Source organism: Gallus gallus, chromosome 6 (genome assembly GCF_016699485.2).
Source record: "Gallus gallus isolate bGalGal1 chromosome 6, bGalGal1.mat.broiler.GRCg7b, whole genome shotgun sequence".
Classification (NCBI taxonomy): domain Eukaryota; kingdom Metazoa; phylum Chordata; class Aves; order Galliformes; family Phasianidae; genus Gallus; species Gallus gallus.
Genome location: NC_052537.1, coordinates 32729388 through 32751512, shown reverse-complemented (window position 1 = coordinate 32751512; position 22125 = coordinate 32729388). Strand labels below are relative to the sequence as shown.

The 22125-nt window shown below is 44.1% G+C and overlaps 1 long non-coding RNA gene across 1 annotated transcript in view; it reads left to right on the top strand.

The window, feature by feature from the left end:
- Positions 1–22125, top strand: part of LOC121111073 — a 35918-nt gene continuing 13793 nt past the window's right edge. The window contains exon 1 of the long non-coding RNA XR_005860649.1: positions 1–996. This is a non-coding gene — a long non-coding RNA (uncharacterized LOC121111073). The remainder of the gene's footprint in view (positions 997–22125) is intronic.

The following is a 22125-nucleotide window of genomic DNA, read 5'->3' as shown; positions in this document are numbered from 1 at the left end:
GTGCTCCCTTTTCCTGTTCTCTGGCTGCCTGATGTCAATGCTCATAGCTGAGCTAAGAAGGGGGGATAAGCTGCTACCACCAGGGCATTCCTGCAGGATTTTTTTTTGTAGTTAAAGATGTGAAGCCTCCATTGTAAAGCAGCCCTGTTAGAAAATTAGTTCTCTTGAACGAAACAGTCCTGACTTGAGCAAGTGCTGCCAAGCTCTCTGTTCTGAGCAGACATCAATGAGAGCTTAGCTTAAAGTCAACTAGCTGTGATCCCAAAACCAGTTGTCTTTTGAGACTGTATGTTCTTGTTCCAACTTGTTGGGGTGGGGAGAGAAGAGCAGTTTCATGAGAATTCTTGATAATGGGAACTGTTGAATATCTTGTGGTGATCGAATGGAAGTTTTGCTTATTGTATTGCATTTCAATTAGCAATGGTTTTGCTCATGGTACTTGAGCTACTTATTCCTTTATAAGCTATAGGCAATACAATATTTAGTACTAGCGGCTTACTACCTAGGGTAAGACACCCTCAATGACAAAGTTGCAATTAAAAGGAAATCTGAGGCATTTTATTGATCCCTTAGCAAAGAGCAAAGTCAAACTGTAAAAAAAAAAAAAACCAAACCCTGCAGGCTGTGACCTCTATAGTATGTGTAGCAATAGAACAGGGACCTGAACACGCATCTGTAGATGAGCTTCTACAATTCACACCTCATTTAATGCTTTAAAAATGACAGCTGACTCTCTAGCCTTTTAAAACAGGCTGACCTTTGCTGTTAGGCAGTATATGTAGAGTTTCCATCATAACTGAAGTTGGAGGAGGAAACTCACTCTACCAGTAGGGATTTGTTGGCACTCTCCTTTCTTGGCTTGATAAAGTGAAGGAAGGGCATCTGAGAGTGAACTCAGGATTTCAAGTGTGACTGTGCTTTCTCCTTGGAGGTGCCTGAGCTGAGGCCAGAAAGACCTGACCTGTGAAAAAGCAGGGGAAAATTCCAAGGGAAGAGGTAAAGATATTCCAGAACCCTTTGGGAAGGGAGGGGGTAGGAGTGAAAAGGGATGGGAAATAGATGGTTATTTCTTGCAAGGTCTGAACTCTTGGGGCGTGTATTATTTCATTGCTGTTAAGTGAAAATTCAGAGCTAGACTCCCTTGTTTCTTGATCAAGACTGTGAGAGGTGTGGAAGTTGTGGAGCATTTCTAAGAAGTTACTAGAGCAGTTTCTGCTTCTATTTCTAGTGATTTCTATCTCTGTCTGAAAGTAGCTCTGTCACCATAAATTGAACTGCTAATTCAATGCACACTGAAGCATTCTGTGTACAGCACACAGGGAAGGTTTGCATAACCCTTTCCTGCACTAAGTCTGTTTTGCCATTGGTGTTCAATCACTTGTTAGTATTCCATCAGGGCACACTGGTGTTAGGGGATTTGGAGGATGTAATCTGAGGAAACAAAGAAGGCAAGAACAGGAGAGAAGTAGTTCAATGTATTGTGTTCATGCTGTATGACCTTTCAGAGAATACAGTGAATGAAATTAACCTGATGTTAAACTGTTCTGATGATCCCCCACTTTCAGAATAAATGTTAAAAATTAAAAATTGGTTCTTGAAGTGTGAATAAGGGGAAAATAGGGATACGTAGTGGAGAAATTCAAGCAGTTGGCTGAGAACACCTTCCAGCAGAGTTCGCCCTGGGTGACACCACCTGAGCTTTGAGGTGGCCTTACAGAAGGTGTATCGTGTTTAAAGAGGCTTAAGTCTGATCTCGCTTCAGTGCTTGAAATGAGGAGTGTACTGAGGGGTAGCAAACCCTATTTGAGAAATCATTCCAGTTCTTCTGCAGAGCTGTCTTCCCCGTGGCATTTTGCTCGTAGTTATGAAACTCGTGTTCTGGTGGAATAAATTAATTTCTGCTTCAGTTTGAGAATAGTGATGTTTTTTGAAGCCAGTTGAAGTTTAAAATGAGTTATTTGGTAGTGTCAGAAGACTTTCCCATTCTTTCAGAGACCTGTAGCAGATGATCTTTGTTTTGGAGTATCTAAAGCTTTTTTTGGTCAGGACCACATTTTTTTCAGCTGAGTGCCAACTATGTGTACAGACTTATCAATGCTGAAGCTTATACAAACCTTGAAGTCAGCAGGACTCCTGGTAGCATGAGGCCTGGGATGTCCATGGTGTCCGGCCTGATGGAGGTTCCAGATGCTGTGGCCAACTGCTGGCTGTGTTGGGGTGAGGGTCCAGTGCTGTGAAACAGGCAATCCAGGTATGCCTCATCAGTAATGTTGTAAAGCAGTCGCTAATTGGGCTAAAATCCTTCCCCACTGCATGGAAGTATAAAATAAGCAATGCTGGTATAGGTTTGGCTCCATGTGATCCATAGCAGTGCTATAGCTGCTCTGCCCTATTTCCACAGCAGGCTTCCCTCAACCCTGTGGCTTATCATTCAGATCCTGCTCTGCCTTGAGTGACATAGAGACTGAAATCCCAGCCCCTGGGCCTCCATGGAAAAAAGTCATCTTTACCTCAGGCTCTGCCACCAAATCTCTATTGTCTTGGTAGTGTAGCCAGCATGCAGCTGGGTGTCTGCTGACCTGCTGTAGGCAGTGGGTTTTGTATTCCCTCCCAACCAGGTGTAGCATTGCCCAGGGAGGAGGTATTTCTGCTCCTCTGTTCTGCTACCATTTCTGCAATTTCTGGTGAAAACAAAACCAAGCTTACAGTGAGAGAAGAGGGCAAGGAATTAGTAAAGCTGTGTTGTTGGAATAGGAATTGGGAGAGCTATGTTGCTGGAAGTGGGCGAAAAACAAGTAGGGTTGTGGTGTCGATCATGGAAAAAGATGTCACCATTTTCTTAGGGACTCATCACTACAAGTAGGGATGCCTGGTTTGTTGTTCAGAGACGAGTGCCAACTAGAGATGAATTATGTTGTACTCAGCTCTGAAGCTACTCTAGAATGAATCAATTCTGAACTACAAAGCGAAAGAAAGGCATATAATATTTATACGGTGTCAAGTTGATGCCCTTGGAAAGTGCACATCCCAGCACTGTGAATTTGTGGGCTTCCCCAGCCTTCAGTGAAGACGTATTGATGTGGTCTTAAGGAGAGTAGGCAGCTTCATTGGTTACCAGGGAGAACTCTTGTTCTGCTGATGAAGAAAGTGCTATTTGTCATTCTCAGGCTATGATCAAGAATAAAAGCAACTGCCAAGGGGAAATAGGTGGGCTTCATTTTTTTTTTTCATGAGTGCCAGCCTATCTTGGATTTTGCTAATAAAATAGTTTATGGATGGTCTAGTGTGAGTGCTAGATAAGGAGTTTATTTTTCTGAGAAATGGTTTAATACTTTTTCATGAGGCTGAATTGTGCATGGGTGCTATAAATGTGTTCCTCTTCCCAGTGTGCGTGACCACCAGTTTGACTGTTGTGACAAAGTTGAGGATAATGTTCCTGAAAATGTCTCCATTTTATCTGAGTTTTCTTCTCACTTCCACATACAGCATTGATGGCATTTGCAAACTATATTGGATCTATTGGATCAAGCCTTCCCATTGCTTTCAAAAGCTGTGTAATCTTCTATGTCTGGATCACAATTGAAATAAACAGAGTTATGTTAATGAAATGCAATGCACATGCAAGTCTGCATGATTGGAGTTCTTAAGTTTTTAAGGTTTATCTGACAGCTGGGGTCAGTTGCCTACAAAGATATAGCAGTAAGGCCTGTCAGCCTTAATTCTTGCCAGCCTGACCTGTGGGTGGTGGTATTTCTGTGGCTAAGCTCTACTTTGCACCAAAGTTTCTATAGCTAAGCTATAGGTCTGCTGAAGAGGTGGGTGGGTGAAATTCTGATGGGTTTCAGAGTTGGGGTGTTCATGCTTGTTTTACCTGGAGAGCTCATGTGGGAGGATGGGCTTAAGGAATCCTCTTGGCTTAGTAGTTTTGGGGCCTTTTAGAGAGGTGGGAAAGGAGAGCTTTATGCCATGTCTCAAGTAGAAGGGGGTATAAAATGCATATCATCCACGTGCCAATTGACAAATCCAGAAGACTAATCTACTGCCTCCTTTTCCAGAGGCCCCACTTTACTTGGGTTCACAGCTGTGGATGGTGGGGCAGGGATCTCAGCTGCTTGGAGGGTGTTTAATCCATGCTCCTTGGCATGCTGTTTAGGCAGCAAAGTGGGATCTGTGTCAGCACTCCAGTCTGAGCTGTGTTTTTAGGCATTTAATTATTCCCATCTATTCTAGGAGTCATCAGTGCACTCTCGCATGTCTAGCCCCCGAAGCCTATGCGTAACTACCTCTTTGGTAAATTTAAAAAGATGCATTATCTGATGAAGTGCTTTTTGTGATTTAGAAGCAGCTGCGGGACTAAATGCAGAGATCAATCAATATCGATTATCACAGTTTTTCCTGGGCTTAAGAAGTGCGCTGTGATGAGGGACTGCAGGGCTTCACTGGTTCTGAAGCATTCCCTGTGAGATATCAAAGTGAGGGTAATTAATGCTGTGGGCTCAGGCATTAATTCTGGACCAGTGATGACATGGGCAATAAAAGGGGAATGTAGCCTTTCCCATAATGTACTGCAGTTAGAGTGTATGTATTTTTGGCTGTAGATGAGTTTGAATTATCTGCCCGGCTCCTGCCGCTGCTATTTTTCTAAAGCTCCTTAAATACAAGGCTGTGGCAAACATACTGGCATGGTGTACAGGGTTCTGACTGCTTTCAGGCCTTTCACAACGTGTATTTGTGCCCCAGTTTGTCCAGCTGTGCAATAGGAGCAACGGAGGCACCAAAGTACTGTGGACAATAAAGAGCTGCATTAAGAAGGAAGGAAATACTGATGCCTCAGTCTTCCAGGGAAAACAGCACTTGCTGGTTCCTGCAGTGCTAGGAGGAGGGAGTTAGAGAATATTTGTGTGTGTGTGTGCTTTGCTTCTGCTTGTGCTTGAAGCTGGTAACAGCTCAGCCTGTCAGTGCAATGAGCTGGGTGAATAGTTGTGCCTTTTGTCCCTGCTGGCCTGGGATGAACTCAGCCTTTGTGCTCTGCTTGGGGCAGGGGCTGGCTGCAGAGGCAGGTACAGGTTTAACACTGATAATCCTCCAAGCTGTGCTACCATCTACACAAGAAAGCAAGGAGCAGAGTGACTTGTCACACTGGGGACAGCCTCCCTCTTCTCCGTGTCTGTTCTGGAACCATAAAAATTCATTTGTGTCTTTCAAAAGCCACTCTGTGTATTGCAGCCTCATCTGCAGCCGTACCATCTGCCACGCAGTAGTCCAAACACTACTTTTATTTCAGAAACTCATCTTAAAGTCCTCTGATTTGTTGTGGGGGAAAAAAGCCTTCTTGGGGCTGGACATAAGGAACCACCATTGCCTCTCTAAACCATGAGGCTTTGTAACTGTCTTCAAGAGAAAGTGAAGCAGAGATGTTTTTTCCTCCTTACAGCACTGCATGCATGGATCAGTGGTAACATTTATTTTACTATAATGCCTCATGGGGTGTCATTTTTAGTATCTAGATGATCTGAGCATGGCATTCTGTTGGTCCCTTCCAAAGGGCTAATAGCTCTTAAAAAAAAGCCAAACAAATTCATGGCATCTAGAGGACTTCAAAGGTTGCCTTAAATTTCCACCTTTCAGAATGAAAATGACGGAGACGAATGCTTTCCAACCCCAAATCCTAAATAGCCCTATAGCTACAAAACTTGTTGCTGATATGACAAATGATCTCATTAGCTGCACCTGCTCCCACATCTACCTACAGAAAGGTGTCAGGAGACAAAATACTGAAACAGAGATGCTAGGCCTTGAAGGTTGTTTGAAATAAATCCTGTCTTAAGGCTTTAGAAGTGTGTTTTTAATGCTGCCTTATCAATGTACTTCTCCCAAACTACCTCGAGGTTGGTTGGTTTGTATTTGAAGGCTCTTACTAGCTTGATGTTATCAAATTTACTTAATGATTCTTTCTTTGCATATCAAAGACAAACACTTCCTTGCATGCTTGCAAAACCAGATCTAATCTTGAATCATGTGTTAATTCTTTGATCTTGGTACTTCCAGCAGTGTAGAACAACAAACCACAGCATTTTCATTATGATACTTCAGTGATGCAATTTCCTGAGAAAATAGACTCTTATTTCTAGATCTTCTGAAGAGGTTAGTGAGTGTGAGATCTATTAGTGTTGTACATAAAAGGGTCAGCGACTCTACAGGGCTGTTGAAGAAGGAACATATTCACCACTTGGGAAAACAAATAGAGAAGCTGATCTACCTCTGTGCAATGTGAGCATTTGGTCCCATGAAGAAGAGGAGTGTGAAATGGGGCATGTGGCCACCCATAGCAGCACCTTGCAGAGAGCCTGGGTATGAAGGGTGAATGTAGGGAGCATCAGGGTCTTAGCTGCTGAGCACCCACCCAAGGTATCCACCTCCTGGGCACAGGTATGTCGTTCTCAATGGGAGCCTGATAGGGGAAGTTATTCTGGTTGGGAATATTTGGTAGTGAAATAATGAGAGTTGAGAGCACAGCTAGGAAACCAATGGACAAATGTTTCTTATCCCACAGGCCAGAAATACAAATGGTTGAACATAAAGAGCCTCAAATCTGATTCACTGCAGTACAATGTTTCTTAAGCGTTAGGGTATAAATAAATAATCTTGTTTTGATCTTCCTGATGAGAAAAATATACACAGAGGGAAAGGAGAGTACAAACAGTACGTGTGGAATCCAACTTGTGTCTCACAGTATAAAGCTTGTAGATGAGACCTTGTTTTCCCCATCCTTAACTCAGGACACTTTGGGGATTGGATTTTTTTCAACCATTAGCCTAACTGTGTGCTGTCATTCACAACATGGTTTTGAGGTAAGAAGTCTATAAAAGCTCTCAAGGTCTAGAAAAAAGCCCGTGATTATCCTGGAGGTGCCTTTATTCCCTCTGCAGTATTTGCAACTCTGAGCCACAAATCCCTGATCCATACAGCTGTGCTAGTCCGGAGTGCATCACAGCACCTATACTGGTGACTAATGGCGTCCTGGTGATGGGCAATAGACTACAAAGGAAGCAAGCCTTCAATTGCTGTTATCCTGCACCTCCCTGGGAGAGCAGCAGCAGGGCAGGATGGTCAGGAGGGGCTTTTAAGAGGGATTTCTTTCATGTTTTCTGTGAATAGCTATAGACAATAGGCAGGATGTGGCGGTGCTATGGGCTGGGGCCTGGGATGAGGCTGGGAGGGACCTGATGGCTGTGACTGAAAATGGGGTATTTTTTACTGGCGGTTGGAAATCCTGTGTAAATGTGATTACGTGGTGTAGCGTTGCAATAACATTAAGTGGATGGAGCCTGGGAGAGTTATAAATGTGCTGTCACAGGGAAGCCAGGCAGAGATGGGGTCAGCTGTGATGCATCTGGCTAATTACAGTTCATGTGGGCAGTGGTCTTCCCCAGCAGCTTCCTGAAGACCTGGTGTTTCCCTTGCTCCTTTTGCTTTTGATCCTCCTTCTGACATCTTTAGGCATGATGGGCCTTATAGGAAATGGAGGCTCATTGAGTGTGCAGCCCAGGCTCCTTGTTCAGACCTCAAAGAGTGATTAGGGAACTGAACTGTTCTCTCTGCTGGCTTGGAAATGCCAGCGAGGGGTTTGGATCCTGAAGCCTTGACTTCTGGGAGCCAGATTTGAGGATTCTGAGTTCCATGATCTATTGTTTCATTGTGCAGTGGCTTTGCCAAAATTCTCCTCCCAGAGCCCATAAAAAGAGAGATTAGGTCTGAATTTTCAGGCTCAAGTGCATCTTTTCTAGGTATACTGCACATCTGATATTTTTGTCAGACTGCTAAGCTTAGGTACTGCAAAGATCCTATTTTTAACAGAGCTAGTATTTCATAAGCTCAAAGTGGATCTGGCAAGAGAAGGATGCTGCATTCATTGTTATTCTAAAGAGTGCACATGAGAGAAAATGCCTGCATTAACAAACTATCAGACAGCTTGCCATTTGTAGCTTGCTTAAACTAATCAATGATATGGAATTACGAGCAAGACTTGCTGCAAGGCTGAGGGTTTTATTGGAACATTTGCAAATGATATTAAAGTGAGACTTATAACAACCCCCTTGATGAATCTGAGCTTTTAAACTACAGAGCTGTGTTGCGGTTTATCACAGAAGTCCCCTTCGGGATGCTTAGGAGGTGATTTCTGTAACCTGGATTGGTGCTGGAGTTCCTGATGAATGCCATCATGGCTCTGCCTATGGGCTGGAGTTGCATGAATTGTGAACTTGCTCATGTGCTGCTCTGATATGATTTCACTCCTGTGTCTGTTGCTCTGGATGCTGAAAACATGATGGTTACTTGTCTCCATCATCTTGTGCTAGATTTACTTTCCATCATCTCTGCTAAGTGCTCATTCCAGGAACAGGGAAATCGTATCTTGGCTTCTCAAAGAAGAGGAAAGATGGATATGTAGACTGAGATTGATCTCTAGAACTTCACTTCTTGGTAAGCTGAATTGCTGCCTGGTGCTGCTGCTGCTGGAGGTATCCAAGACCTCTGATATGTTCCCAGAGGTGGCTATGCAGATACCTGTGTGCTGCTAACCTGACTTGGCCAGAGACACCAGGTGTGGGTCTGTGCCTCCCTGTGCTGCTCAGGATGACACATATAGCATTGTGTGGCACTGGAGAGCTTTTCAGATTTCAGATTCTGATTTCTGAAACAAATTTTTGGCCCTTTGCTGATTTTTGGTTATTTTTTTTAGTAAAAATGTCTTGGAAATGAGTCCATTCCCAATGGAGGGGAGACTGGCTCTTTACCGTTGATTAAAGCTGAGATTGCTTCTAAAATTTCTTCTTCCCTAAGGGTTTAAAATTTTTTGAGCATACTAAAAAGGAACATTTTCTCTTTTTAGAGAAGAAAGCTTTTTTTCCTGTCACTTATTTTTTTGCACAGAAATCCTTCAAAAATGAGTAAAATGCCTCCCTTGGAGTGCTATTTCATCTTTGCTTTGCTTTTGTGCCTCCTGCTTATTTATGCAAGTAGCTTTGTTTCCTCAATAAACACAGGCCACATTTTTTCTTGGTTTCATCAGCCTAACAGCACGAGCTGCTCAGATCCACCTCTGCTTTGCTGTAGATACTACGAGAAACAGTCCTCGTGTCAAAGGGATGAGGTGTAGCTATAACTACAATGTGGGCACAGGCATCTGTGAAGAGAGTTGATACCAAATATAAACAGTTGTTGAAATATGATGAACTGCCTGGGCTTGTAAAGGAATGACTGGGGAGGTTTTTGACAGAAATGGAGGTGGTGTTTTCTCTTTAATCCATCTGGCTCTGCCATAAATGTAATAATTCTGGTCCCATTTGCAAGGGCAGTATCAGCCTTCTCATTCTCAAATCTGGCTGTAAGTAAGAGGAAGGGCCCATTTTCATGCATTTGTGCAAGCTCTATTTCTCCTCATGCTTTCAGGGATCATGGTTGCGAGGCAGGGTGAGCTGGGAGAGCTGGTGGATGTGCTGGTGTTCATCCCCTCTGGTCCTGGCTGAGGATTTCATCCGGGGTGGACCTGGAGGTCGTTTGTCACGGGGACGTGGGCAGTGATTTCCTTTGAATTACCCCATGAATCATACAAGACTGGGAAACCCCAAATCCTTTTTTTTTCTTTTCTATATGATCCAACAGAATTATTTTTCCCATCCTTCTTAGAGGTGGTATTTCACATTGGCTTGGTTGTTGGCAACCCATCTAGGTATGGGGCCAGAGCGGCACTCTGTTTGCTTTGGTGGAAGGATGCCAGGCAGTGCAGCTGAGGACCTGGCTCTTCTATCTGAGCTGCAGTCACAACACTTATCTAAGCTGACCTGTAAACTTTGCCTGGAGATTTTGAGAACCGGTTTTCTCGCATGATTCAGATATTTCTTGTGTCAGGATGGGCTGGAAATACCCCATAGCAGATGTTCTGGTGGCCCAAGTTATGCTCGCATTCCTGATGTGGCCTGACCCTGAAATAGCTGAGCATACATAGAGAAGAGGAGGAGCAGGGAGGCTTGATGGGAAGTTAACCATTCTCAATGGCTTGGTTCAGCATCAGCATGGAACATTTAGGTTTTGCTATTCCTGAAGGAAAGGAGCTTGTACCTCTCTCAGCTCCTTGCCTCTTTTATGTGATATTAACTTAAACTCTGCTGCTCTGATTCATTTCCAGCTGCCACCAGGGATTCTTATGCTGTCTTGAGTTTAGAGCTCCCCTTTCCTTGTTTCCGCCACATGGTAATGCTCTCCTGCACTTACTGATATCCCACATGGGAATCTTCATTAGCCTTGTTAATTACTATTGTAGTATTTCAAATCGTTTTATTTTTTTACTAGCCAGAGCAGACCTTTATCATTAGGACTGACTAATTTACATCAAGTAGGCTTTGGGATTGCAGTGCCCGAGGCTCTGCTTGTCTATGTCTGTTAATGCTCCAAGGAGGTTTGTAATCACAAGGAAAAAGAAACAGCAACATTTAACTCCAGGCTTTAACACACTTCCTATAACGTATACATGAAAAAATGCTCCTAGCCATTGCTCCTTAGGGCAGGCAGCACTGATGACTGGGAAAGCTGTGCTTGCTGTGGGAAGACTTTCCTTGGACAGGTGTAATGTAATGCATGTGTACATTTGGGTCTGCTGATGTTTTTTCAATGTATTACCCAGTAATTGAAAACACAGGCAGGCAACATGTGATATGAATGCTAAACCTGCTGCTGAAACCTACAGCCATGCAAATGGGAATGGCCTGATGTGCCCTTTGAACACAGCTCATTTCTAAAAGATGTAAGGTTCAAACTGCACAAGCTCACAGCTTGGCTATTCCAGTGGAGTTTGATCTTTACTGCTCACATGCCCTGTAGTACTCTACCTATGGGTCACTGCTTCAGTGTTTTATATGGGTGATTACTACTTATGATGTATGTAGTAAGTAAATGGGACAGACTCTGCTACTAGAATATGATGACAAACTATCTATTCCTATAGTGTCTTCATTTTTAGATTTGAAAACATTTTATAAAAGAAAAGCTAATTACTCCTACATTCTACACAGGGAAAAGAGCCAGTAAGTGTTTAAATTATTTATACAAAATCCATTACCAGGTCAGTGGCAACCTGACTTGAACCTCTGTGCTGCAGTCCTGGTCTGTTTGCCAGCCCTGTGCAACAGCCAGGCTATGGCACATGATGAAACAGAGCAATGCTTTATTAGTCAGCCCTTAATTAATCAGGGTGTTGTGGTGAACTTGCAATGGCAGCTGCTTCAGAAAGATGCTTTCAATGAATACCTTGCTGAAGTTCGATCTCCTGTCCTAATCACTGGAGCACAATTGATACAGCAAATCATCACATGTTACTTTCAAGCAGTTTGACTCCTCATTTGCTTGTCTGTTTCTGGTTGGTGTATTAGTGCCTGTCCTCCAGTTCTTCAGCTAGACCTGTGTGTGATGAATAGCTGAGGTGGCACAGGGTCCTGTCTTGAGCATTAGTGCAAATGCACATCTGGCATGGAAGGGGCAGATCCTGAGGAGGCATGCACTCAAAGGAAGGTTTTCTTTACATTGTATGCAGCTACTCTTGGCTCATAATTACAGGGAAAGGGCTATTTGAGGCATTGCAGCCCTTTTCTTGTTACCTAAAATAACTTCAAAATGGGTGTGTGTTGCAAGTGTGGCTCTGAATAACTCTACGGGCAAGTATGTCCTAGCAGTGTTAGGGCACTGTAATTGAAGAAGGTCTTTGTAACCCTCCCCTGTGACCTCTCCCATAGAGGGTGCTGCAGAAGTTCAAGTCTACTCTTTGCTCCTAAGCTCTGTATAAAAGGAGAAAAACATGTTGTGTCAATTTCAAGCAACTACTGCTATGAAAAGGCAGCCACTTTTGTATCTTGGTCGCTGTTACTGCAACACAGAACTATTTTCTAGCACACCCATCATTGTTGCTTTTTTGTGCAGCTCCAGGAAATTCCAACCACATGTGAATTTCTCCCTACAAAAATCTCTGCAAACATCCCTTGCGACACCCTCAAGAATATCCATTCTTGCTTCTGAACAGAACACTTAAAGCTTATGGAATGCCATTTTCAATTGCTTTAGGGCCTGGGATTTGATTTGTGGCTAAAACATGAGTCTTGCATTTTTGGTCTGAAAATCAGGCCATGTTTTTTTTTTTTTCTTGAGCTACTATAAGGGAAATAAGCTTTCCAAAGACTGACATGGGAGGGAAGAAAGGAGGCATATCTTATCTGTGCTGGTGGTTTGCTCTTCCCTGGGACTCCCTGCTGCAGCAGTGTGGTGGTTGGCTGCTCTGCAGGTCCTTATCTTTCACAAATCCCCAATAATTTCCTTTATGGGCTGTGAAATCTTTCCACAGAGGATGAATAGCAAAGGCAGTGAAAATGAGCTTGGATGGAAGATGGAAGGAAGTAATCCACGGCTGTGGCAGGGGCAGGATATCAGTATTGGCTCTATGGGGTTCACACTGTTGTGCTTTGTGTGAGTCGTGCTGAACTCTGTGATTGTATATCTTTTTTTTCTTGAGCTGCTCCTTGCTCCATCTCAGGCTTCCCCAGTGTGGATTTCACAGCATTCTGCTGCCTTGCTGCCAGCTCCCAAAGGCTTTCCTCCTTTAGGATTTTACACCTTGCTGCAACATAGACAAAGACAAATTGGCCATTTCACGCTGCTGTGCACTACAGCGGCTGCTCAGCTGGGCGTTCAGGTGTGCCAAAGCGAGGTGGCACAGTGCTGTCAGCAGAGTGGTGTGTGTCCTGTTGCATACAGAGTTGCTGCAGGGGTAGGGGTTGGGGACAGGTAGAGGAACAGCAAGGTCTCAGAGGCATTCTAGGAGTGCTGGAGGACACGATATTAAAGCAACTCCACCTGCATTTTCTACCTTCAGTTGTGCAGTCGCTTGAGGCTACATCTTATTATAAGCAAGGTCTTAATTACACTTCTCCTTGATGTGAATGTGGATGGAAAGGAAACTTCAATTTCCATTATTTTGGTGTAATCATGGCAAGCCACTAGGGTGGCAAGGACTTCCAAGGTGTCTCTATCGTAAATCTCACTACAATTGCACTTCAGTGCACCAGTTGTACATGCTGTTTTCTGTTAAAGCTTCTTCTCATGCTTGGGGCATTATTTTAGCCTGTTCAGTTGCAAAGAAGGGCTTTAAAAGAAAGCATTGCTGTCACCTCTTTACTTGTTTATGGCATGTAACACGAAATTTGGAAAGGAAGTAAGGAAACAATCAGTTGTAAAACCATTTGCAATGACACTTGTAGTTCTGCAGAGTTAAATAGGCTGGGGCTTGCTGCTTTCCTTTTTCTAGCCAGCAGAAAAGCATGGGAAAGAAAAACCACACTCTTAGAGACCCTAGCTTCTTAACAGGGCATTCTAATTACTGTATGAACTGTGTTGCTAAAACCAGGTTTTCAAATGACATAAGGTAGTGTGGCAGTGGGAATGGCTTTAAGAGTACACAGTCTTTGAAATAAGGTTTATAACCCCAGACAATGTGTTCCCACAAAAACTAAAGGCCAGATCTTGCTCCATCACAACTCTCGTTTCTGCATCGCCTACTTGGCCACATAAGATAGCATTATCCAGTTGAGTGATATTTTGCAAGACCTAATCTTATAGGTGATAAGGTCATAAGATAGAATGTAGGAATGTGAGGAAAGGGAACTCGCATGGTATTTTTGTAAGTTTTCAAATGAATAGTTCCAGTGAACTGTTGAAAAGAGATGATTTACAAGAGTGAGAATGGAATTTGGGATTGGACCCTCCTCTGTCCACTTTTGGACCCTATAAACTTGAACGGATTTATGGTATGGTGGAGTGACCTATTTGCCCTCTTTATTTCAGCACTATAGCTGTCATAGCATTGGTCTTGACAAACAACATCTCAGATTGATATAATTTTACAGTTTTTAAATAGTTGAAGGAGACCGTGCAGCCAGATAATCTATGATCTGTGTAAATGCCAGTGCTAAAATTAAATGGTTAATTAAGTTTATTTTCTCTGGGCTGCTCCATCTGCATTCTTCCAGTGTGCTGCTGCAGGGCGGACAACTCTTCTTCCAGGAACGAATGGAGTTTTCTAGGTATAAAATGAAGCCAAGAAGCAGTAGACTAGTGTGGAACCCATTAAAGTGACTAGGAGGCTTTCAATGCTATTGAATGGGCTTTAGCTCATCCCTTTTATGAGTTATATGAGAGCTGTTGGCCATTTCTGAAGAGGCCCCTCTCTTGGGGCCTCTTCAGGTCAGTGTTGGCCAACTGCATTGGCAGAGCCAGCAGCTGGTGGGCAGCCACATCTCATCCCACATGTCTCATGTGGGTGGTGAGGCACCCTCAGAATTGCAGCATCCACACACAGCCCAGTGATGCTGTACCTCCCGAGAGGCATGTGCTGGGTAAGTCTGATGTCTTGCAAAAGAAGTCAGCATCACATCCAAAACACCTAACATGGTGTTAATTCAATTCTCTAAAGTCTCTCCAAGTGGTGTTTCTGTTTGCTGGCAGCTTGGGGTTATTCAGATGAAAAAATGTCATGAATTCTACATGCTGAAATCTCCCTGTACTCTGGTACAGCCTAGGAATACCTAGGCAATATTAAAGTGGCTCTCAAGCAGAAACAGCTTTATTTAGAGCAGGAATCTATCACAGATCATTCTACCTCTAAAGGTGGAGAAAACCACAGTTATGAGACTTCAGCATAGGGATCCTGAGCATGTAGGCTTGTGCTGTGTGCTTGCCCAGGGGTGTTTGGTGTTGAGGCTTACCCAGAGGCTATCCCTTAAACTTGTGCCCTTAGGGATAGGAGTGGCCCTGATGAGATGCTGGTGGGGAGGCCACAGCCATGGAGACTGGGGCTTTGGTGTTGCTAGTTCCTTTGAGCTTTTACTCATTTTCCTTCCTTATTGGACTTCACATTTTGGGTAGCAGAGATTCCTATCTGGTTGGGAATAATCTAAGTGTTACCTTTCCCTTCCCTTACTTTCTCTGTGGCACTTTGCCTGTTTGATGGGTTGAGGGAGGAAAAGCATCTCGTTGCAAGGGCAGCAAACCATGTCCAGCTCCTTCTTGTGCTTCCATCTCCTGAGCTGCTTGTCCCCTTGCTGTTTCCAATCACTTTAGTGATCTATATGCCCACACTTTCTCTCCCTCTCATTCCCATGCTCTCTCTAACTTTATTTTTTGGGTTCAGAACTATCCTGAATGTCTGAGCTTCAGAGTGGGTAACGCTCCCAGCAGCACAGACCAATTAATAAAGTCTTCAGGTCCTTTCCCAGACCTGTGTGTGTTCTTGTTGCTCTCTGAAAAGGCACATCCTCCATCTCCACAGCTGCTCCTTCCAATTTATTTTCAGGTGCTCTCACTGCAGGTTGCATCCACCAGTTCCCTTTCCAGAAGGGTTGAGTGTAATTGCTTCAGTTTCTTCTGGGAGTCTGTATCTTAAAAGGCGAATGACAGCTTCTGCAACTGGAGCTCCCCATGGCTCTCACGTATGCAGAGTGCATTTCCTCTTACCAGAGGCTTGAAAATTTCTGTGCACCCGCTATAATATGATGCCAGCACTTCGTGGTGTTTCATGTTGGATCAGAGCTTTCCTACTCTAATTCTGCCTGAACTAGGAGGCTTAATTCTCAGCTTTTGTTAGGCAGAATCTAAGTCAATGATATTCCATGCTTTGAAAAGCTTCTCTGAAGCCTCTAAGATGAAGCCTATTATTTAGGTGGTGCTTGAAAAGTATTTAAACCGTCTCAGCTCTATTTTCTACCAGACCATTTGGATGGGAATATCTTTCATCAGTCTTCTGTACTGAAATCTGAAAGGCCCAAAGTCTTACGTGGAGAAGTGGTCAACAGTGGTTGAGAAAGCAGTTTCTGGGGTCTTGTATCTGGGGGAAGCAGACTGCACTTGGTTGGTTTTGAGGTGGGGTTGTGAAAAATGTGCAATATCAGAGAGCATCATTCCTAGGGAAGTGTTGTAATGGAGCAGTTGCTTTGGTGTAGCAGCATCTATGCCAGTATATCTGGATTCATCAGTATGGTTCTTCTATCACCTGCATCCTTTGGGGGGGGATTTCAGGTGTTTCACCAGCTACTTTCTATTTGCATGCTCATTTGATGATGGGTAGGTGTGTCTCCTGGTGCTTCATTCAGCTTCTTTATTCCTGTGTAAGTCACACAGATCTTGAGTTCCCACATTTCTATGCCTGTTAACTTTTTTCCCTAAAAAATCAGATGGGTTTATAAGTGCAATTTAGGCTGTAACTTACAGTCCTTTATTATCCTTACACGGTCCTTTATTAGCATCATTTCTCAGTATAATATCTCGTTTGTTGGAAGTTAAGGTTGGCTCTTCAGCCCACAGTGAGAGGGGAGGAAAGCTGTCTGCCACCGAGGTAGCACCAAGTGTACCTTCATGCTGACAGAGGACCGTGAATGGGAAAGCCAACTCAATCAATTAGTTAATTAAAAACCTCACTGTCTCCTGTGTGATTCTATTGGGTCAGGATGAGCTCTGCCATCATGGTCCCCTCTTTAACTACCAAATGGCATAGCACTTTAAGACAGGCAACAAAAAACTGTTGGGGTCCATAAATCATCCACAGGCCAACAGTTATTCATACAGGATTCTCCTGTTGTGTTCAAAGGGTACAGATCACGTATCCTAGCTGGTCTCAAACTGGGCACTCATGGCACTCTGCTGAAGTTGCAGGATATTGCCAAAAAAAAATCAGGCCAAGCTGACTGCCTATTGCAAAACCTGAGCTGTTACCTCCTAGAGTGGCCCAACAGAAGATCTGATAACTCATTTTCTATGGCTTAGCTTGTATTTCATTTCATACCGTACAAAGAAATCTCTCTACACTTTGTTTAATACAGAGCACTTTTCATGCTAAATTTTCTATTGGAGCCAGCTGGAAGTTGCTGTTCATTTCTTTGCTAAAATTAATTGAACTATTTTCCTGGAAAAAGCTGCAGTGTGCAGGAGCCATCGCTCCATGGCACACTGCATTGGTTTGAGAAATAGTTCTGTAAAGCCACGGGGGTAATGAATGGTGCATCGTGCAGCTATGTCTGCAATCCCAAGGAGCGGCCTGCTTAGTACAGAAATGCTTACATTCACATACTGCTCTTGTGTTTGTAATTTGTACTTATTCTAATTTCTAATGAGGAGGCTGCATCCATCCACTGGGAGACGGATGCAACTGGAGCCCTGCAGTGTGTTAATGGAGTGAAGGCAATCTTCTTGCCTCTCTGTTGATTCACACTGCAAGTCTTTTCCACTTTGAAGGATTACTATTAGTTTGGTTTTCCAGCTTTGCTAGGAGACGTCTTGTATCCTCTGAAAATAGGAACGTTTGAGTTGCAGTTGGCATGGACTGAGAAAGCCTTTGTTCATGCACCATTCTGGGGGTTCAGCAGCCACTTTTGTGCCCCCAGAGCAAGAGACAGCACTCATGGGGGTCACCCAGTCCATGCAGGGCTGAGATGGAGCTCAGCTCCTTTAACACAGCTACCTTAAGCCAAACCATTTGGCCCCAAGTGATGTGAGCATTGTGCCTGCTTGTGACAAAACTGGGAGCCTGGAGCTCCAGCTGGTTTGTTTATTGATAGGGAGAATTACAGTGAATTTGCTTCAGGGGTATATATTTTTTTTAATAAAGACACATTTGTTCTAATAAGACACACTTCACTTCATGCAGCTGAAGCCGTAAGTGAAAAGGAATGGTGGAATTTGGTGCATGATGTTATTTATACAAATGTCTTTCACATTACTGTGGTTTCTTTAACCTGGAAAAGCAAATTTCCCTGTGTTTTCATTTCCTAAGAGGAGATAAGAACTCCCTGGAAAAAGCCCACTGAGCTGCTGAGCCTTGATGTGTGCTACCATATAAAGCATGGCTATATGTAAACCACATAAATGGAATGTAATTGCAAGCTTCTGCTCCATCCTATATATGTATAGAGTGACCAGACAGTCTGGTCAGCAGCATCCTGAGGGACGTCTGGTCACCTCTCTTTGCCCCTGCTCTGCCTGTTCTCTGCCTCTTTCCTCATCCTTGCCCTGTGCTTAGAGTAGACATGACTGATGCCACGGAAGGAAGCAGAGAGGATTTACATCTTGCAGAACTGCACCAGTATTTCTGCTGCAGCCCTCCTCCCTCCAAGGCTGAGGGTTCCTCCAGTCGGCAGAGCATGGGGATGACTGTGCTCTGATCTGTACGAGTGCAGAATAACCATCCCTCTGTCCCACCCCACGCCAGCTCAATCTTTCCTGGTGTTTCTCTACTCTGAATCCAGGTCTGCTTCTACCATTAATACTTGATGGCCAGGAGGGAGATCCTGAGGTTTGCCCTGGTGTCTCCCTATAGATCCTATGCTCTTTGATCCCTATAGATCCTAGCTCTTCTATTTCTGTTCCTGAGCAGTCCTGTGCAGTCTGAGCAGTCAAGATAAGTTGTAGTGCTCACCTGGTTGCACCTTGCTCCGAGCCCTCTCCTTGCTTTGCTGTGTGATTATTTGGCTTGTGACTACCAGAAGCTGAATTCTTCCTTCTGTTTCTTTTTTTCTCCTAGCCAAGTACAGACTTAGCTCTCTAGTGTCTCTGCTTGCAGCTTGCAATGGTGATTTGGATTGCCAATGTTGCAGCTGCCCTGTGCACATCCATGACCTTGCCAGACAGGCTAGAGGATGGAGCCACAGCCTGTCCTGAACCACATCCTCAGCTCAGTGTCTGTTTAAAGTTTGCAACCAACACCTTGAGCTCAAACCTTGGCGAGGTGAAGCCTGGTCAGGGTATCAGGCTGTCACCCCTGCTCCCTGTGGTGGCATGTGTGGGCCCAGGGCTCAGGGCAGGCTGACTTTGTGTAGCCAGAAAGCCACCATGTGGCTCCTGACAGCCTGAACTGGGGCAGAGCTATAAATAAAAGACCCCCCAATATGTTATAAGTCCTCTGCAACCCAAGCATGGAAGCCTGACTGTGTTTATGGGGTAAACGCTTAAATAAACCCCATGTTTTATGGACATATACACATATATTCCCATCAGTCATTTAGGGCCACGTGAGCCTTTTAAAACTCTCACAGCCTTACAGTGCATCAAATGATGACACGCATCTAGTTTGGTTGCTGGCTCCCAATTCTGCTTGTTGCCACCCCCTCAGTCCTTTTCGAGTCAGGGGAGCCAGGTTTAAAAGGCTTCACCAGGGCACCCAGGAAAACCTGGCTTTGCCAAAGCTATTAGCTGTCTCAAGATGAAACCAGGTTTGCAATAGTAATTAATCTTTCCAGCAGAGCTTCTTGTGCAGAAGTTGTGCTTTCACTTCATCCGTCTGTCAACGCACATCCCCGTCACTTTGCTCCTTTCCTGCTCTGTTTTATGTGCTTCTTGTAACATCGACAATAGCATCTGCTCCGATGTGGGAACAACTGTATTTTATAGCACAGGAGCACACAAGGTGTATTTCACTAAAAGAGACAGATAGAGGTTAATTCATACTTGGCGAGCAGTGACATAATGAAAGCACAAATCTGTGCAGGAATATGAAAATCAGGTACTGAGTTTTAGGCTGTCAAGTAGTGAATGTTTAACAGCAGAAGTTTTTTTTTTTTTTAATGGGAGAAAATTTGCATGTGTTCTTTATATACACTGTACACTGGTAAGAGTTGTTAAAGCCTGGGGAAAAAAGTGCTGGGTAAGCATTTTCTCCCTCTGATTGAGAAGAGATTGCTTGCTCTTCCATTTTGCTTTAATTTTGCAATCCCCTGCAATCCTCGCTCCACCGCTGCCCTTAGGGTGATTTTTGAGTGGGGATTTTCCTGTCTTTTGCATGCTGTTGTGGGGCCACAGATGGGGACGTTGGAGGGGCTGATGTGGTCTCCCAGATACAAAGACAGGAGAGCCACAGCCAGGGCTCCACATGAGCCTGTCTTAAGAAGGGCAGAACGTAAAGGAGCAGTAAAGGATATAAACATTATTTTTCCTCTATAAACCTAAGGAGATTTTAAAGTCATTGGGAGAAAGTCCAAAAAAGAAATGAAGTGTTTAATAGCGCCATTTGTGTGCAGAGCGCTCTGCAGTTCTCATCTCTTTCCCCTCCTCCTTTCTGTTCTCCTCATCTGCACTTTAGGATTTTTAAACTGATTGAGGTGCAGATTTTGAGCCCCAAAGGTTGCTTCTCTCTCCTCCTGAAGTATGTTCACCTCTTTGCCAAGCTGTGGCGTGCCCTTCATTTCCAGCCTTGCAGCACCAAGGGAAATCGAGGGAGCGATGCTGGAGGCACCAGAAACCATGCAGCTCCTACAACGGCCCAGACACCATGCAGATGTCTTTCTGCAGGCAGATGAGGAGCTCTGCTCCTGACCCAGCAGCCTGCAGCCCCGCTGGTGGGAACCACAGCAGTGCTGGGACCAGGGCCAGCCTCCCTGCTTCCTTTCCTCCCTCTTGCTGAATGACCACGGCTGTCCCCAGGGGCATCCTTACAGCCCTGCCATGGTTGACGGAGAAAGTTCTTTCCTTCCTTTATCTCTTCTCATCCAGAACTACTTTTTATTGTTTTCCTGCTTCACTGGTTCTTACGTTTCACATTTCAGCCTCGTGCATGTTTTATCCCTTGTGCCCTCTTAGAGCTGAAACGATGAATTATAATAATCTCCCAAAGAGTGTGTTTTTCTTTGCAGTTAGTTGCACAATCACATTTTTGAGAAGGAGCAAATCTGCATTTTTGACCCTGAGAGTTGCCCTGTCTTCTTTGCATTCGGGTAAATCCAGCCTGAAGCTTTGAAGAAAGCCACTGTAGGATGAGCCCAACCCTGACTGGAAGAGGGGTGCATTCAACCCCTGGTTTGCAATGATGATGAGATGTTTCCTGCCACTCAGCTCTTCTAGCTCTCCCAAGAGAGCCCAGCCCTGCCTGTGGTCAGGTCCCTGCTTGTTTCATGCATTGTTCAAATTGTTCAGCAGGTTCCTACCAAGGAAAACAGCTCAGTCACAAACAGGTTACGTGGCTGTCGTGGGCATGACTGAAATGTCTCCTTTTACTTGGCTTGGGAGAAAATAAACCTGATTTATGTCCAGATGCTGGCAAAGGTGCCTGGAGCATCTTGGTGTGCAAATTGATTCACCAAGCTGGTTTTCACAGCGGGATTGCATTCCATGGAAGAATTACTAACATGATGCCAGAGAGAAAAGGGAAGGGTGCTGCATTTTGGGAAGAGAAGATTTATCTTATTTAAATGAATCTCAGTGAGTTCAATGAGAACATCTCAGGGGATGTTCTTTTCCTGAGGTTCCAGGAAGGGTTCCCTCCCTGCTGCCAGCCCTGGGTTTGTGAGCAGAACATCACCAGCTGCAAATGAACAGTAAATGAGACACGATACCCTGTGGGTGCTCGTCCTGATGTACGCAGCCTGTGCAGTTTGCTGTCAGCATTTCCACCCATGGCACTGTTTGAGGGTCTTTTTACATCACAGGGAGTAAAAAGACAGTAAATTCAGCAGCATCTCTGCTCGTGACATGAAGTGAGGAGCTGTTTTTTCCCCCTCTAAGCTTCCCATTTTTTTTTTAAAGGGTGTTTCAAAAGAAGTGCTTACAGATCCTGTCAGCTTTTGTCGAGAGGTCGGTGTGGGTAATACAGAGCTAATTTGGAGTCTGCTGCCTGGTTGTGCTGTAAGTTACGCCGTAGCTGACATCAATTTAAAAGCCTTGTTGTAGCACTACGGCTTTTACAGGACCTGAGTAGACATCAGATATATTTATAGCTGAGCACACTTTGTAAATCTGAAATCTTGTCCTTTGCTCTTTCTGGACTAGGCAAGAAATCAATACAATAATTCCTTCAGTCTATTTTTCAGCAAATATGACAGTATATAAACTGATGTGAATCAGCAGTTTGTGTACTTCATATTCCACTTAGAGCTACTTTGGATTAGGCTAAGGTTTAAGATTAATCTTAATGCAATGCTTAAGATTAATCTTAATGCTAAGGAGTTACTGTTTGAGGAAGCAGCATCCTATCTGTGAATATACTGTGATCTACAGTACACTTAAAAAAACACTTCCATGACACCACTTTAACTGATGGATTTTCCA